At 47.8% G+C, this 19,018-nt stretch overlaps 2 long non-coding RNA genes across 2 annotated transcripts; both read right to left on the minus strand.

Moving 5' to 3' along the window:
• Window positions 1-2,012: 2,012 nt before the first annotated feature.
• On the minus strand, window positions 2,013-5,138 carry LOC135311462 (uncharacterized). The gene is made up of 4 exons (XR_010371085.1): window positions 4,957-5,138; window positions 4,422-4,483; window positions 2,188-2,278; window positions 2,013-2,100 (listed from the first exon to the last, which is right to left on the minus strand). It is a non-coding gene; the product is annotated as an uncharacterized LOC135311462 (long non-coding RNA).
• An 11,258-nt stretch (window positions 5,139-16,396) lies between these two features.
• Window positions 16,397-18,359, minus strand: LOC135311450 (uncharacterized). Its single transcript, XR_010371081.1, has 3 exons — window positions 18,280-18,359; window positions 17,788-17,914; window positions 16,397-16,565 (listed from the first exon to the last, which is right to left on the minus strand). It is a non-coding gene; the product is annotated as an uncharacterized LOC135311450 (long non-coding RNA).
• Window positions 18,360-19,018: the final 659 nt, after the last annotated feature.

Consider the following 19,018-nt stretch of genomic DNA (forward strand, 5'->3'; position numbering starts at 1 on the left):
TGTCGATGACCAGCGTAGTAGCTCCGAATCAGAGGATAATTGTAGAAAGGTCTAGAGAAACGCATCTCGTCACCTACAGGCAATAAATAAGAAGTAAGTTAAAGAAGTCATATCACATTTTCAACCTACAGTTTTTGACTAAAAAGACAGAAGAACACACAAGCTAAGCATCAAAAGCACAGGCAAGCCTCCGACTTTGAAAGAAGCCCAGCCTCCTTCTGCCTTTGCTAAAAGAGACCTACGACACAGGAGTCAATTCCTCCTTGTCCTAAGTGCCATTTCAAGCTTACAGGTGATGTAGCATCCAGAACATGTAGTGTCAGCTGAAGTTCACTCTAAAAAAACCCCAGTTCTCAAAGGGAATGGGTTTTTAAACGTGTCACATGAACATGTGTAAGGCAGTTAAGGCTGACAATAGGATTTATAACCCATCCAAATGATGAACTATTTCCAAGGTGTATTTTTTCCTCAAACAATCCGTAAAAAGTTCAAAACACGCACGTCAGGCTTTTACTGTAAAATCAAGCATTCCCGTGTTGGTGCTTTAGGAGTTACTTGTTTACAATCCCAAGGATTTCAAGCTGTGGGCACGAGCAACTCCCTCCCTCAGAGGCTTAGTGCTGGTTCTGAGAAACACCCCGGAAAGAAACTGCTTCCATCATTCTACACGACGCAGTTGAAAAAACAGTGAAATCTCAATTTCAGCAGCAGAACTTCAGCATCTGCTGTCACTGAACGGGCACGACTTGGTATTGATGAAGCCTTGACAAAACCATGGGGAAGCAGGTGTTCATAGGAAGCACTGACTGCTACAGACGCGTGACAGTTTAGGCTTACCTGAGCCCTCGGGCAGGAGGCGGGACCCACAGAACCAGAGGACCACTCGTGCATACAAAGCTGCGAGGCTGGTCACCGCCAGCTTATTTGTCAAGTCTGCAAAACATGAAAAGAAGCTTAAGAGGACTGTTGGTGTGCAATTTCTTTTGTTTTTTATAAAGCTCCCCTCATTGCACTAAAGAGAAAGTAGAAAAATAACATGGTAGAAATATTTGCCTGTGCATTTTTCACTCCCTATCACGTCCTTCTCTGAAGTAAAAGCCCACAATCACAAGCAACCCTTACAAAGAAGAAGATTCACTAAAGGTTTAATAAAAAAAAGTGAAGTTGGAACTACTAAATCCACTCATGGATAAGGCACCTGTTCTTCACGTAGCAGAGACGTTTACTCTAGCAAAGGGATTTTCTCTTTTCTCCTCAATATGCCAGGAACAAGTTCTAATAGAAACAGCTACAGAAACTCATGCAACTCACTTCACATGTTACTCATTTAGGCTTCCTCTCTGATTTTAGTCATTTCCAATCCAATATTTGCATGCAATCACGCACTGCTAGCTGACAATCAAAGGGAGTATTTGTCACAGTGCCACATCCCGTTGCTGTAATTTCAAGCCGGGTGCTTGCACAGCTCCTTGCTGACCGCAGCCTCCCCACCCACTCGCACCAGCTCCCCAACAAACTCTTGCCCTGAGCTCAACGCGCGGTAAGTGGCAGCCCCAACCCCTCCCAGTTAAGCCCCTTCTCCCCGCTACATCTGACTTTCTGCCAATCAGCAAAACCAACAGAAGCTCCTCTTTCCACAATTACAGCCCCAGCATCGTTCCAAATCTTCATAAGACATACCAGAGAGTTAGAAATACTGTGACAAACCTTCTCCGGCGAGCTCTTGTGCCTCTGTTAGAAAACAGTTCAAGACTGTGCTAAGGTTGCTCAAAAGCAACTGGCGGTGCTGCAGAGCCTGTAACCTCTGCGGGTCAGTGGAGCTGCAGGAGCCGTCAAACAGCACAACACCTTTTCAAGAACAGGTATGAAATCGTTAGCCTACAGAGCCATTGCAGAGTTTCAAAGTGCACTTCCAGATCTGCGGGCAAGACCATCTACCAGCAGATCACTGAATGAGCTCAACTGGAAAGACTGACTCTAGGTTTGCAGCATGGCTGCACTAGTACTCACAGATTTGCTCAAATTCGTCTTTTGTATAGATCACTCTGCTCCACGTCCAGTCAAGGGCAAACTGTAAATTAGCAGCAGAACTTGGCTGCTCTTTAAAAAGAGAGAACAAAAAAGAAATGAATCAAGAATTCCATACGAAGAAACCATGCAACATAAAAAAAACATAACAAGTCTTACCTTTAGATGTCCAAAGCTTAATGCAGCCAGTCAGAAGCCCTACAGAACCTGTCTGGGCAGCAGCTGACAAGACCGCGTCTAACTGCTCCTCCTAAAAGTAACAGGCGAAATCAAAGGAGAATCCCACCTGCTGTCAACATCCCAACCACCAACAGTAAGTGCTTGTTTCTAACCCTACACTCACTCAGGCATCACAGGCTGGGCTGCTTGTTGCTGTGAGGAGCACATGGAATTTTTCCCCTGACACGTCAACTTCCCAAAGGCTAATTCTAATCTTTATTTGCATGCCTCTGCATTATCCTCTCAATTTACTGCGTTCCAATTAACTATTCCCAGCAACGTGCCCTGCTTATACCCATGGCACATGGGGTGCAGAGAAGTTTGCCATCAGGAATGCGCGAAGGGGACAGAACAAACAGAACTCTGCAACGTTTGCATGGAAGCAGTGAAGCCAAGATCAAGCAGCTTTCCAGGCTATGAAGGCATGAAGGAGTTACGACACCCCAAACATTAAGTTGTCATTTCCCAAAATGACAGAAAAGAAGTGAAACATTGATGTTCTAATAGGTTTCAGGTTTAGGCGCTTCAAACACTGTGTTCTAATGCCGTGGCGATCCTTCAGAAGGGCAAAGCACAGGCAGGCACAGACGTGCACTGTTAAGGAGTAGCTTAGTGCAGCTGGTGTTCTGGTACTTCTTCCAGGTGAAATGAACATAGAAACATAGAATCATAGAATCCTTAAGGTTGGAAAAGCCCTCCAGGATCAATGAGTGCAACTGTCAACCCAACACTACCATGTCTCCTAAATCAGGCCCTCAAGTGCCACGTCTACATGTCTTTTCAATACCTCCAGGGATGGTGAGTCCCCCACCTCTCTGGGCAGCCTCTTCCAAGGCCTGACCACTCTTGCAGTGAAGGCATTTTCCCTAATATCCAACCTAAACCTCCCCTGATGCAGCTCGAAGCCGTTTCCTCTCGTTCTATCGCTAGTGACCTGGGAGAAGAGACCAACCCCCACCTCACAACAGCCTCCTGTCAGGCAGCTGCAGGGAGCGATAAGGTCTCCCCTCAGCCTCCTCTCCTCCAGGCCAAACAACCCCAGGTCCCTCAACCTCTCCTCATGAGACCTGTTCTCCAGACCCTTCCCCACCTTTGTTGCCCTTCTTTGGACACGCACCGGCAACTCTATGTCCTTCTTGTCCCGAGGGGCCAAGACTGAGCCCTCATCAAATTTTCCTTTTTAGGGCTTTTGCTTTTTGTTTGCTTCTTTCTTTGGCTTTTTAAGCACATTCACAAGTATCTTTCCCTTCTAAATAAAATCATCACATTCAAAGCCATTTCTACACGTTCGAATACACACATCAGATTTCCATCTTTTTCTGAAAACCAGTCTCAGACAAGGAAACACACCGACTACGACTTACGGTGGCAAACAAAACCCCAAACCAAGCTTCTTGCCCCTAATTCTGACATTTGTCTTACTCACATTCACAAGCAATTCCTGCTCAAATGCCTAACAAGCCTCTGAATGATCTAGTCTCAATTCAGCAAAGGGTATGACAAATTTCTGCATTTCCCAATTATTCCCAACGTGGAGCTGACATCAGATCACCCAATCTGAATGGAAGAGCCTACATCAGGCTTGCAAAAGAAACAGCCTATGGGCCAGGCCAACCTGCCAAGACGTTCATGTTAGCTACCACCCTGTGCACAAGTGCGCTTTGCCCTAACGCACCCCCACAGATCTGGTGAGGAATCCGGTAGAGAGGAAGATGAGGGCAGGGAAAGACTGCTCTCCCCTTCCTACCAAGTGCTCCTCTGCCTGAAGCTTGTTCTGAGGGAACGATGCTTCCTTTTCTCCGTTCTGTCCTCTTTTCCCAGCTCATCAGGGATCAAAACCCGAACTCAGGACCACGCACGCAGTTGCACTCATTGATGAGAGAGAAGGAACAGCTTTCCCCGACTTTCTCTTCCTGCTCCTAGAGCAGCGCTCTCTTCCTTTCTAGACATTCAGTCCCTGATCGTGCTTCAACGGGAGGCAACGGTGGGTTTACACTCCCAAGAGGGGACCTCAAACATTACATTTGATAAAACTGGCAGGGTACAATTGCAGTTACGCGTGTGGATGGGCAGGAGGAGCATGAAATGGTCCCTGACACCGAAAGCAGCGCCATGGAAAGCTTAGGAAAGCTCCATCTCTTGACATTCTCCATAAAGACACAGTAAAAGCTCACCTCCTTCTGGAAGCCGCTGCACGTCACATGAACAACTCCAGAGCTCAGCAGGCACGTGCCATCTGCAGAGACAACGAACGTTGGACAACATTCCATACTCTCACCGTGATGGTAGCACCAGTTTACATTTTTGTCACAGCAACCTCTGGAAAGGTACAACTGAGTACCCGTTTTCCTCATGACATCACTTACAGCCTTTTTTAGAAAAATAATGGCTGAGTGTAGAAATTTTACCCCTGGGGCTATCGAGGTGCTGCGCTTTGAGCTTCAGCCCAGAGTCATTTCATCTGATCACCAGCACCACCTCACGGGCTGCGTTACAGAAGCACCCAACCCCCAGACCCAGCCGCCTGTCAGGCAGGTGTCACAACAGCACACACTTGGTCAGTACAACGTCATCACAGTTGGGTGGGTGGGGGTTGGGGTGTTTTGGTTTGGTTGGGTTTTTGCGTGACAAACAGTGAACAGGAGAACCAATAAATGGCATTTGAGCTCGGTTTAAGCTTATCACTACTCAAAGCAGTGAAATACCTACCAAAATTATAGGTGCTTGGGTGAAAACACAGCTCAGGTTGTGGGTAAGAAGGAGGAACTCTCCAGCTTAGGCTGCGCTCCTGCACCACAACATCCAGAAGGAGGTTTGGAGCAGTCGTGCTTGTCACAGCGTCCAGTGACCACAGTGCAAAATAGGGGCAGTCCTGAAGGGATTCTTCTGGCCTGAAAGAAAACAAGCGCAGAAGCTAAACGCCGACTTTCCAGTGAATTATGGGGAGGGATACTGAAACCAGCTTCATAAAAACCTACCTTAGTGAGCCTGGCATTTGAGCCTCATACCAGCAGTCAAAGTCAAATACACCCAAATAAGTAGATGGTTTTCCCTGGCTGCGTGTGTTCACTTGCCAGCTGAAGACGGAGACACTGATGTCAGGAGATATGACTGGAAAAGACAAGACATTGTTTCTTATTGGGAGAAAATACAATCTATCTGACATTTTCAAAACATCCCTTTCTATTTTGGCTTCATTCTGTTACGTCACTCATGAAACGCAACACTTGACTAAGAAGAATTTTAAAAATGTACACCATAGCATCACCTCTGTGATAGGTTTCAGTCATGCTGCCCCCCTTTGCGAGTTCAACCTGTATCCGTCCTAAGACAAACCCAATACACAATTGTCAGGTAATCAAGTTTCCCATACAGTAAGAGTGCATCAAGATGGTTAGAAAAAAACAAAAACCAAAAAACAACCCACCACCCTAGGAAAACATACATTGCTGCTTTTAGAAAGCATACAAATTCTTGTCGTATACACTTGATCACTCAGCTGGCATTATTAATTTCCAGATTCGACTCGATTGCGGGTGTTACGAATAGCTCCTTTCCAGCACAGTCAGAATGAAAGAACACAATTATCACACAAAACAAACACCAAAACCCAACCCCAACAAACAGGAGGTTGGAACAAAGAGTTTAACATCAAACATTGACCATGTTACACTCGGCTTCTCTCAAGAAGTGGCATGGTCTGTCGTCTCTGGGGAGAAGGCATTCTCCAGATGTGAGCAAAGTGGGGGGTGCATCCTTTACCCTGACAGAGCAGGGAACCAGGAGACAGGTCGTTTGGCAAAATGGGTCTCTGTTCTCTGCTGAGTTCATCAGGGCTGCTCAGGGAGCCTCCCACGCTTTACTGTGTGTCATCGTGAACTTCTGTGCCCTTTCACTTGTGTGAGCCGCTGAAACTGCCTTTGAAGATGTCAATTAGTTTCATAAATCAGAAGCCAGCTTCATTTCTAACCTCAACCCACATCCAACAGAAGCTCATGTGGGCCTACAACTTGAATAGTTTCTGGATAAAAGCTAATGAGGAGCCATCAGAGAAATGACAAGCATTTTTCCATGCCTCAGGCTTCATGAAAAGGGGACCGAAAGGGCCTTTTTTGTTGGTTTTGGTTTGGGTTTTTTGGTGGGTGCGCCTGTTGGTTGTTTTTGAGAAGGTTTTAGAAGGCCCTCTCCTCAGAATCATGACACAGGTGGAGAAAATCCAAAGGGGTTTTCATTAGATTTTGACACGCTGTTGTTAGAGGGTGGCACCCCAAAAGAGGTGGAAGCTGCCTCTTCAGGACTAAGACAAAGCTAATAAACACAAATAGCCTAGAAAGTCACGCCAGTGTCGTCTTTGTAACAGCAGACATAAGTTAAGGCCAGTAAGAAGAGAGGGAAGGGCATTCACACACCCAAACAAAAGGCTGTGAAAGTTATCACTGCAGCCGGCTCAGAGATGTGCTCAGAGCATCACTGGATGTGCAAACCCAGAGATGCACATCTCATTATTGCAAGGGAATGAAAGACACCAGAGGAGTTTTAACTGTCGATCCGGACAAGGGAAGCCAGAAGCTCTTGCTTTAAGAGCTTGTAGGTGTAGGAACCTATTAGACACAGAGAGGGCAAAGTGCACAGGCAGATCATAGACTCGTAGAATCATTTAGGTTGGAAAAGGCCCTTAAGATCATCGAGCCCAACTGTAAACCTCATACTGCCAAGCCCACCACTAAACCCTGTCCCACAGCGCCACGTCTGCACGTCTTTTAACTCCCTCCAGGGATGGTGACGCCACCACTTCCCTGGGCAGCCTGTTCCACTGCTTCGCAACCCTTTCTGTGAAGAAATTTTTCCTAAGATCCCAACTAAACCTTGTGCTCTAGACCCTTCACCAGCTTCGCTGCCCTTCTTTGGACACACTCAGCGCCTCAGTGTCTTTCTAGTAGTGAGGGGCCCAAAACTGAACACAGGATTCGAGGTGCAGCCTCACCACCGCCGAGTAGGGGGGGACGATCACTGCCCTACTCCTGCTGGCCACGCTCTCTCTCATACAAGCCAGGATGCTGGGGGCCTTCCTGGCCACGCGGGCACACTGCCGGCTCATCCAGGTGCTTGGGGAAGGTATCAAACAGATCTGGCCCCAGGACCGAGCCCTGGGGAACAGCACTCGTGACCGGCCGCCAGCTGGATGCAGGTGCAGGCATAGGTTGGAAGAGGGGAAAAAAGAAAGTTGAGGGAACATTCCTAAGCAATGGGGGGGATGATCCTACTGTTCAAAGACGAGAGCTGGAGGAATAAAATGACTGACAGGTGTTATAGAGGTGACCCCACCAGACATCGCTACAGCATGTCAGCAAGCATTGAAGGGAAAAATAGGGTTTATTTTAACAAGTCCCACAGAACCTAAGCACCCAGTTTTTCCTTTGAAATAAGCCCAAGAAGTTAGTCTATACAGATATTGAAGACTTTCAGGCTGTGGGTATGGAACAGCATTCACTGCTTGGATGCCAAAGCCATTTAGTTTAGAACAACCAAAGACGGGCATCAGGAACAAACCTTCATCAACGCTGCCTTCTCTGTCAATGCAGTTGGGAAAGATTTCTACAGCCTGACAGCTGAGTAGTTTGGCCTTGCTGCCCTGCCCTCTCAAGGGAAAGGCTCCACCCGTCAGATCCAAACTGTACTTTTCAACACAGGATGCCAAACCCTGCGGAAAAAATCACAGGCGAGAGAAAGGTCATTCTGAGAGAAAAGCAGACATTATACCTCAGTAGGAAAGAATGTCCATGTCTAATAGAACCTGCATATTGTACTGTATCTCTCCCAGGCGCTTAATCTGATGGCAAAGAGAAACTACAGCTGACAAGCAAGAGAACTGAGTGTCAAACCGTAACGGGTAAGTTTGGCCGTAAAAGCTTTGCACATTTTCAGAACTGAGCATTTCCCTCGCATTACTGGTTCTAAATGTGTTTTGCAGAATTCCTTGCACCATCCCGGTTTCTTCACAAACCTACGTATTTATCTAGAAAGAGAGATCTGAAATAATGCCATACATAGGCATGCAAAGCGCTTTGCTCCATGACTTGATCACAGAACTGATGAAGTTAGAGGAGTCACGGCCTTCCAGCAGCCAAAGCTCTCTTGCGAGGCATTATCGATAGGCACACACCGCTAGAGTGAAAGCCCATCCCTCGGGAGTAGCCATGAGAACGTCTTACTGAGTCACAGCCTTCTCTCAAACCATGTCAGCTCCTGCCAGCTCCTCCTCTCACCTCCTCAGGGACTAAAGGGTGAAATATGCCTCCCTGCCTTCACCAAGTGCAGCCAACAGCAAAACAACCCGGCGGACATGGCATGCACGTGGGCAAGGCGTTTAGGGGCACGAATTCCTACAGAGTCAGCCAACTACTTTGAGACCTACAGAAACTCCAGCAGGATTGTGTGGAACCTCTGAGACCACCATTTGCTAAGCAAGCATTGACTGAAATACTGTCTTTCCAAATACAGCACTTGGTCAAATGCTCTACCCTACAACACATGGGTGTGTGGATTGTGGACAAAGAGCAGCTCTACAGTTAAAAACCAACCAAACAAAACCAAAAGCTAAGCAGCTAAAAATCTCCAAAAACCTACCAGAAAATAAAAAAATTGCTTGTACCTCATTCTACCCAAGTTTCCTAAAGTTTCAGAGCTCTAGAAGGAACTGGCGTGAGACAATCCATTCTCGTATGACCTGATATGTTACATGTAACTCACCTACTCTGAGAACAGGCAAGCTTTCTCTTAACCATTCTAGGAAATCCTACTAATAAATATCAAGGCTGTAGAGCACAGATCCTCTCCTACCGCACCTCAACAGGAAAGACATGCTCTGAATTAAGATTACTTTCCCATCCAAAAGATTCTGCAAGGGTTTCAGGCGTAACACTGAATAAAATGATACGTGCTAAAAACGCGTCTTCTATCTGTTAGATAACAGAGAGGTAAGGCTAGTTCATCTCTATTTTAAACACAACCTCTTTGGAGCCACTTCTCAAAATTTACATATACTTTTTTGACCAAATCAGACCACTCTTTACTGTATTTGCCTATTTTGCTGGCTTCAAGAGCAGAGTTCGTAGGTAACGCAGCCAAAAAGTAGAAAGAGTTCTCTTTAGAGCTACTAAGTTTCAGGACCAGCACCGAAGAGACCCTGCAGGTGAGCGTCATGTGAAGTCCTGCTGACAGAGCTCAAAGGGAAAACAAGAATTTAAACCTGAAGACCGGAACAGAATAAAGCTGTACGCCCGTGTTTTAAGGAAGGGAGACAGACAGAACCTTATTCAACTCTGCAGTTTGGTTAAACAGAGCTACTCAAAGCCCTGTCTTCTCTTCCTACAGGCCATTCACTTGGTGTTTAAATGAAGAATCATTTTATTTGTAAAACCTGCTGCCTCTTCAGGAACTGAATTTATACGGGCTCTTTGCAGGCGGCCCTGGCTGGAACACACGACACGGCGGTATGAAATTGTACGACTTCTTTTCAAAAAGTATGGACAAAGGCCGTGCCCGGGAAGGCTCAGCAAAAGATTCTTTCTTTTTAAGTCATCTCTGAATTGTCATGGTCAATATTCCCCCTGCCAACTTCACTGATACTCCCTTAGGGAAAAGGACTCTTTCCATCCTTTCACGGACGTGCACGTCTTACCTCGTACATGGCTTGTCCTGAAGCCAAGGGCCTCCTGTCTGCGAACGCTAACTGCAACAGATGTAAACTCACGGCATCGCCTTCACTGGAAAAGGTACAAATGGTGACATTTGGTTACAAAGCTGCTTTATAGTCCTCGTTACCCTTTCCTTAGGTCTAGGCTGAGGTTTCCTGAATAGCACTGTCTTGCTGAAAAGAAAAACAGCCCTTCCCAAAACCTGAGAATTGGTCACATTTAGCCGCTAAACCACAAAGGAGGAAATTTGGACACTAACAGCTTCTGGGGCAAAGGCTACCCATACAATCTGGAAGCTTCAAGATGTTCTGTGGAGTAAAAATGGTTGGGAACAGTTCTTGGCATTGAAGAGCTCGCAATCAAAACTGCTTTACAGTCAAACTGAAAAAGATTGCCACTCCATGAGCAGCCGAGCTGAGTAAATAGCTTGCTGATGCTGAAAGGGGCAGATCTTTCTCCCCTTCCCTTCCCACCAAAGCTCCAGTCCCTCCCCTGCACACACGGCACCTTCCACACCCTCCTTTCAGTCATTAGCCCAGCAGGAAACCACCGACTTGGCTGCTGAGCACCTTCCCTGCCAGCCGAGCTGAGCTGGCTCACCAAGGCTCAGGCTGGCACCAGGGAACCGGCCATGCTGTCACCTCCTCCTTTAGGGGCAGCAGGCTGGTGGATCCGCACCGTCAGTGCTCTGGAGCTGCAGCCTCCACTGCGCTCCATGGTATTTTCATACCACGGTGTGAATATCAGGCAAATCATGAAGCAGTCATCAGGAAACAAAGGAAGCCATTGAAGAATGCCAGCACAGAAATAGAGCCACTGTCGCTTTGCTGCCTTTCAGCAGGGAGGAACTAGTAGGTCCCTCTCCATCCCTGTTACATCCTGTACAAATCGCACCGTCAGCCCCTTCCATACCGGAGAGAATCTCCTGCACGGCTAATTCAACAAAACAAATACACGTGGGTCAACTCTAGGTGAACAAATGCTCAAAAAAAAAAAAAAAATCCCAGTGGCCGGTAGTAAGCTTTTATTCACCTTTCTTGCGTCGACTGAACAGCCCACAAGTAGCAGCAGTTGCGAGGATCGTGCTCAGGCTCTTGAAAAGTAACGGCGCAGACAGGAATCCTTCCTCCTTCAAGCTGACAGTGGTGCCTGCAGGGTTAACAAAAACAGAAAGCAGGTGAGCCTGGTGGCCCTGCCTGTTTGTAGAAGGGGAGAAGCATCTTCTGAGCAAAGAGCCCCTGACGTGCTTCTCCTCAAGGCACAGAAGGTCCCACTCCCGTCTCAAACAAGGGCGTCACGGGAGCGACTGCTTTTGATGCAACAGCCACGAGGTGAGGAAATTACTGTCCAGCACGGGCAATAACCTGGCTTTATCTCCTCCTCTGCCTGCGGAGCAGGAACATGAAAGATTCCTTCAGCTGCCAGGCAAAAGATTCTTCCTACTCTTGTCGCCTGCTTCAATATTGAACTGAAAATGCAGCCTCTCTTCTGCACACGCTGAAAACAGCGCCAAACAAAAGTAGTGTCTTGTTTCTTTACTTGGACTATCTAAAGCCTTTCTCCTCCAGACTTCTCAACTTTCCTTGCACCTTCACAATCTATTCCTGCCGCCTCACTATCCCTCCACTCTCTATTCATGCCGCCAATAGTTCCCGGTGAGTCACTGCAGATTTGCTTAAGTGAATCCCGATCTGAATTGGGTCAGATATTCCAGGGGGGATTGCTCTTTGGCAGAGCTGAAATCATCTCCCTCATTTCTCTGTTGCTTATCCCTTGACATGACCCTTATTCCCCCTCCAAGTGTTCCAAGCAGACTTTCATTCCCATGCATCGCTGCCTTGGCATGGGTCAGTCCCCTCTTTTGGTCGAGGCTGAAATGTGGGAGAGAATGTCTTTTCAGCCACAGATCAGCTCTTGATCCTTCACGTCTCACTCCTTTCAACCGGGACGCTTTAAAGAATATGATCACCACAATCCCATCATTAACATACTTCAGCCTTTCAATGGGTGCCCTCATTGCAGGAGCCGGTCCTGAGAAATAATGTCTACAATCTCTTTCGTTGAAACACACACAACTCCTGCTGTCACTGAATACTGCTGGTGGAACAAACTGCCTTATGGAAAGCAGCTCTCTCACACCCTGACTGCTTGACAGAACCCAGAGAAGGGAGCTTTCCGCAGTTCCTCAGCCCACGGGCACAATAAGGAGAACAATCCCAGCCCGCTGGGGAGAAGGCGGCCCACTGAATCCAGGTATGGCTCAATGGTTACTTCAGAAGGGGATTCCTAAACAGGCCAAGATTACACTCCACATTTCCCTCCCTGAAAAAGGGCTCTTTAAATTAACAGACTTCCTCCTCAAGCAGAGCCTTGAGAGCCCTGCACCTCCAGGCGTGACCAAGTGCAAAGGCCGACTTACTCCCGCTGCAGAGTTTTCATATTCCACAGTGACAGGGAGCCGTCGGAAAAACCCACGGCGAGCTGGTTGCTTCTGCTGATGTAGCACAGGGTCGAGAGCGCTGTTCCTGAAGGACACTGTAACTGAAGGCAGAGATGTCTCCCTGCTCTGCTCACGGTTGCTCTTCCTTGTGAAACGCCAGCAGCAGCTCTAGTGACAACTGTTAGACCTGCACGCACAAAACCACACAATAAAGGAATGCGTTAGGCCATTCAGGTTGCATTTGAAACACTGACGTGACAACATGGATGATCTAATTCTACCGTCCCTGGCAAAATACCCATTGATGCAATACTTTGTCTGCTCTTCCCATTTTGTACGCATTCAGAGCACACAGGAACTCTCTGACTGGACAGGTATCCTCGCTCCTATTTCAAAACCAGGTGAAAGCGAAACCTCCATAGACAAATTCTTCCTGGGCTCTGCACATCAGCAGTTTGGGCCTCACGGTGAAGCTACTTGAAGTGACACCAGCTCCCGAGGCCACTCTTGTAAGAGCAAAAACAGCGTATGCAATCCGAGTACACCAAGTACAGGTTCCGTTTGGTGAAATGCAGGGATTTTGGTAAGGCATATTTACTTTAAAAAACAAGCCTCAACTTTGCCCCGAGTCAATGAACAGAAGCAGAAGAACATTCCCAGGAAATAGGGCACGTCCGACACACCTTCCTGTCAGGCAGCTGCACCGACTCAGATGGTCAGATTCCTACCCCTCACTGGTGAGAATCACCGTGACAGAGGGACCCTGGTGGGAGGGGGTATTTGTAACCTTAGGAGGAGTATGAAGCCACTCCCATTTTTAATCCTTTCAGGGCCAGACGATGTCAAACCGCCACCTGTCATCAGCAGCCATAAACGTCTGCACAGCAGTAGCTTCAAAGTGGGATGCGTGTTGTTGATTGAAAAGACACAAGTTTTCTTACTTTTCCGTTCAAGTTTAGAAACCGCAAGCTCACCCGATGGTTCATTCTCCCTCTGACTGCAAGAGAGATCATCCAAACCAAGGTCCACCACAAGCAGATGACCAACATCTGTCGCCACCGCTGCCACGCCACAAAACCCTTGCAGAGCCCGGTGCAGGTGCCAAGGCCTCACGCTGGCTCCTCCGGGGTTAGTTATGGGCTCTACAGCAGTTACCTACAGGAAAACTACAAGTTAGTATTTCAGCTCTTTGACGAGCTTTGATAGAAATGACTCAAAAGTGAAGCCAGAATCAGCCCATCAGAAGCAAGAAAGTAAATACAGGGTTCTCAGACTTAAAAACACAGCATTGATCCCAATTATATCCAGACAAAACAAACAAACCAACCAACCCCCAAAAATGTCCTGTACAAAAATCCGTTACTGCCTTCCGTTTACGGGGTTTCCTGCAGGGATTTCGCTGAGCTCACTCCAACTGCAATGGTGCAGTCTGTTATTACAGCTTACCAAGTTCCATTTTCTACTTAGAAACCATTAACTCAAAGACAACACAGAAAATCCGTTAAATGCAAGAAACTTGACCGTATTTAAGGGACTGGAGTAAGAAAGGCCAAACTCACTCTCGCTCTCCCACGGCCCCCAGCCCGTCAGCACTGGGATACAGCCCACGCCTTCTTTGCCAAACAGGTACTAGGGCAAATCTCGGCTCTCAGTCAGACGCGGCAGCGGCCAAGTTGCAGGGGAGACACACCGCTGCCACGGCAAGGGAGTATTGTTACAGAGAGCGGAAGGGAGATACCAGCTTAGGGAAAGCTACACCAGTCCTCATTTAGAATCAACAGAGCAACCAGGGAAAGCAGAAAAGTTTTCAGTGCCGAAACAGCGGCAAAAAGCCCAGCAGCTGGTTCGCCAAAAGCCAGCTCCGGCTGAGGAGAAGCGCACGCTGCTCTGTAACACGCGGAGCCGCCTGCCAGCAGCTTTAGTACAAGGCCCTGATGGAGACAGACCTTTCCGCACCTGCAGCCCCTCCCGGGACAGCCCTGACTGCTCCAGCAGAGACACCAGCACGTGAGGGCTCCTGCACTAAGGCTCCACAACAAAAGAACACGGGCTGCCCTTCAGCCTCCTTGCATAATGTCACACAGTGACACCAGGGAGCTTTACATCAACAGCAACCTGTTACACGACAACGGAACAGAGCAGTGAGCACCACAAGGAGTCCTTTTTTTATATAGATTGGGTTTTCTCCCCAGAGGTGGGGAAAAATTGACCAAACCTCGAAGCCCCAAAGTTCTCTCCCCTCCCGTATCAAGCACTTGCTGTGACTGCGCTGCCTGGCAATCTGCTACAGAATTTACCTTTCCCCTGGGCCACAAGAATTCTACTCCTAGAAGTGCCCGCAGTATTTGAGACAACTTTATATTGTTTCACACTTCCTGGAAATCAGATGAAATCTCCAATCTTCTCAGCTACTCAAAGCACCACCAAAAGTGCGTTGATTATTCGAATTCTTGCTGCTCCAAGCCTTGATGACTCTCAGGAGGAAAGCAGAAACACTGCACATATCGTGCTGCGGAATCAGCCAAAGTTCCCCTGTTGCTGTTAACTTCTTTTTCTTTTAAGGTCTCATTTTGTTGTTGTACAACTGGCCCCAAATCCACCTTTTCCACTTTTGCATACAGCTTCCCAGTTTTAACGCTTCAGTTTTCCCTGTAGAAGCTCCTGGAACTGCCTATTTTCCCACGGCACCAGCCACTGGCTTTGCACACTCTCCTACACTGCTGCCAGCTCCTTCTGGGAACGAACGCAGAAATCCTGTCTCAGCTCCCTGACTCTGCATGCTGCCCTTCTGCCTCACACAAACCAGGAAGAGTGGGGAAAATACCATTCCAGTGCTCTGAAACATGCAACCGTTATAAACCAATTTAATACCGTTAATGTTTTCAATTCAGATTTGCTTTTACAAGTCTGAATGACTGCACGTCTATGCCAGCGCACAGCTTGCCTTTCCATCTCAAACGCTGAGATTTATCAGGACGATCGGCAAACCCACACAGCGGAGCACCAACCCAGCTCAGCTCGTTAGAAATCACCACCACACAAACGCTCACTGCCCGCAATCACACTGTAGCGCTACAGACAAACAAACCCCGCCTGGATTCTAGCAAGTCAAACCAAACCACGCTCTGGAAAGCTGAGTAATACGGAAGTATTTATCTGTCGCAGATTCTAAGGTGGTAAAGACAGAGGGAACCTTGATGTTCCATTACCTTAAGGTGACTCTTGTCTACACTCAGACAAGGAGCCGAGGGGAAAGGACGTCATCTGAGTTTATGGGTTAGAGAAGGCAGGGAAAATTAGCAACGTTACACCAGAGTATCCCACCGGCACAAGCACCATATGCAATAAGCAGAGGTTCAAGGGCTTCAGGCTGAAAGTCAGTCTGTAACCACCTGCCAGGTAACGCAGTGAAGCCTGTTTTTTCCCATCCTAAGTCAACAGAAAAATGTGCTTTGCTCTAAAGTCACCTGCTTGCTAGTCCGAGACTCCTGGGAATGTGCCGAAGTCAGCTACAGCACAGCCATGGAAGTCTGAGATGTTTTAAAGACAGTATTTCTGACATAATGAACCATTCAGGACATGTATGTTACCAACACTTGAAAGGCAGGGTGAGGACGAGTTCTTTGTCACTCTGGCTAAAAAAAAAGGTAGTTTTCAAGGCCTTTTTGTCAAAGTGGAGAATGAGGTAACTACGTGCTCTACTGTAAAACCAGAAAACTTGTTTGACTCTCTCAGCAAACTCAAAGGATAACGGTACCGTTAACCCCACGATTTCACATCAAGGTGCTCTCGACTGGACACTCTGCAGTGACAGTATGATGACACAATGGAGAAAACGGACGTCCTAGCAAAGGGACGCTCCAAAGCTGCTCCTGAAACAGCGTTATGCAGCACCTGACAACGTTTCCCCCATTAAAAAGCACCTACCCTTCCTGGCAGAACTACTGCTGTAACCACGCTCGATGTTCCAAGGTCGTACAGGCAGAGAACACTTCCCTCTGCTTCTCTCAAGCCAACCAGCAGCCCCGTTCCCGTCTGCCAGGAAACCTCCTTCACCACGCGGATGGTGGGAGGCTGCTCACGGGCTCCACTGAAACGGTGTGCAGAGAGCCGCTCTCCCGTCACAGCGCTCACGACCTCCAGCTGAGGGCCACACGCCAGCCAGGCCAGCCCATCTCTCCCTGGAAGAAGAGAAAAGGCTGGCTAAAGCAAACTCCCAGGAGAGGGTTGAAAACAACGGGAAAATCACAATCACTGCCCCTTTGCTTCAACAGAAGTAGCTCACAGAGCAAGAGAGGCTTACCGAATTCCAGTCGATTATTGAAAATCACCCACTGAATCCTCAACCAATGCATCGTAAAATGAACCACCTTATGATTTTGCATTTGGACTTGTCATTCCTGCACTGAAGAATTCTGCTTGTTTGGGATAAAGATTACAATAGATTGGTCTCTAGTCTTTATACCATATTCAGCTTGGTTTTGCTAGAAATCATCTAAATACATATGAGAATACAACTCCTAAAGCATACTTCAAATATGGCAAAATCTCAGCCAATTCTTTTCTAGTTGACTAACTTTGCTCAACACACGCCTACTTTGGGCAGGGGTTTGGACTTCAACAAGGAATTACCTTAAAATGGGCACTGCGGGAGCCAATTTCAACTTTTACACGCGCTGATCACAGAGAGAAGTTAGCACATTTAGTTTCACTGAACTACTTCCAACACAAAGGGAGTATTAACTCAACTACTGCACTTACAGTCACACAGAGAGATTCTACATGGTCTCAGCAGAAGCCCGGACACCCAGGCAGGCCCCCGGCTCTACCTTCAGATCACCGACAAAGTCAGCTACCTCATCTGCTCAGCCGCTCTCAGCAGCTCTCCCGGGACACTCCTCTGCGTCCCATTAAATGCTCTGCAAACCTGGCTGCAGCGCCCAACAGGGGGCTCTTCCTTCTGTTCCTTCCTCTTCCTTCTGTTTTTAGTCAGGCTAGGAAAGAAAAAGCAGGGGAGGCTGCCTCTCTAACACTGTGGGAGAACTAGTTCTGCACGGGATGTTATGATGGTACCAATAAATACAGCCCAAAACCACACCAGGACTTTTTTGTAAACTGCCTTTCATTCCATTAGAAGTTGAGGAGGGCTCACTGACTTGCCCGTGTTATTTTAATAGCTCAAGACTGCCGCAGGCTGTTGTCCTTTCAAAGTTTAACTCTACTAATGTTTTAATGTTAACATTTTTCATCATTTTGTCATAGTTCATCCTTTCTGTTCTCTCAAAACCTGACGCACCTGAGCAGCACCAACCTGACACAGCTGATGCTGTGACCCCGTGCCTCAGGTCACCTCCAGGCAGTAACAACTTCACAGCAAGACCCAATTTCAAGGAAAAGGCTCACCTCTGGAAAACCGCCCACGCAGCACAGACCCTCGGGTGAGCTCATCTTCCCCAAGAGCCTGAATGGTCACCTCGGGAAACTGCAGCAGGCTGCTCGTTACCTGAGCCGCGAGGTCTCGCATTCTTCACTGTGAATAGAGAAGAAAATGCCAAAAGAGGCTCCTGACAGCCATCGACATTTTTGAGATTGACAGAACTTTCATCCCTTTGCCGTGAATAATCTCCCGGCCACCTCCTGCGGCTCTTTTCCTTAACAAAAGGGCACTCAGGACAGGTTTGGATCTCACAGCAGAGCAAAAGCAGAATCCTTTGCTTTTCTGATGCCTACGAGATCACCAACAAAAAGGGACGCAGGGGTACTGACAGGATAAACAACATGGGAAAAAGCCCAAGACACTGGAGTCAAGTCAAGCAAGGCGGCACGAGTCAGAGAGTGAGTTTTGCATTAAAAAGCTCCAGAAAATAAATAAGAAAGAACAAGTTGAGAAATTACATGTTTGAGCAGAATCACATCCAGCCAAGTCAGTGTTCTGGGATGTCACCGTTGACTGACATGTAGTACATGAAAGTCAGATTCAAAGGCCAACAATGTTACGGGCTTACTGAAGGAAAAGCTAAAGATACGGTCAGTCGCAGCTGCAGACGTGATGTCACAAACCAGGTTCACTTCAGTGCCACCAAAAGAGAGGCCTTGCTGCTGCCCCCATCTCTCCATCTGCTCCTTCCTTCTGCTCCTGTATCCCTGTGCCTTCCCTTGCCCTGACCTGCACACGTTTTAGAGCTCCTTAGGAGCCACATTAACTCCCCAAGCAGACAGGGAACACACCCACAAGAGCAGAGAGTTTCCCACCAGCTTAGAGAGTGAAACGGGGTTGCAGAGAGAGCCAGCAAGCATAAAAGCCGGCACAAGGAAGGAGGCAGGACACTGCACCGGGGAGAAGGAGAGGGGATTTGCCCATCTCCATTCTGTGGCCGTAAGCCGTCCTGCTAGCTCATGCACGTGTCAAACCACACACTCACTTTGCAAGGAGAGCTGCAAGAAACCCCTTCGCTTTTAGAAAGGGCAGCACCCAAGGCACTCTCAGTCAGCTCTGGACTCCCTCGTGCACGTAGAGGCTCACTCTCGCACGGAGGGAGGCTGAGGCTGACGGGCGTCATTCTTTCACTCAGCCAGATGTGGAAGCTAAAGTGATCTCAGGGAAGCGTTACTTGGTGGTCAGAGAAGGGACACC

Source organism: Phalacrocorax carbo, unplaced genomic scaffold (assembly GCF_963921805.1).
Source record: "Phalacrocorax carbo unplaced genomic scaffold, bPhaCar2.1 SCAFFOLD_73, whole genome shotgun sequence".
Taxonomy (NCBI): domain Eukaryota; kingdom Metazoa; phylum Chordata; class Aves; order Suliformes; family Phalacrocoracidae; genus Phalacrocorax; species Phalacrocorax carbo.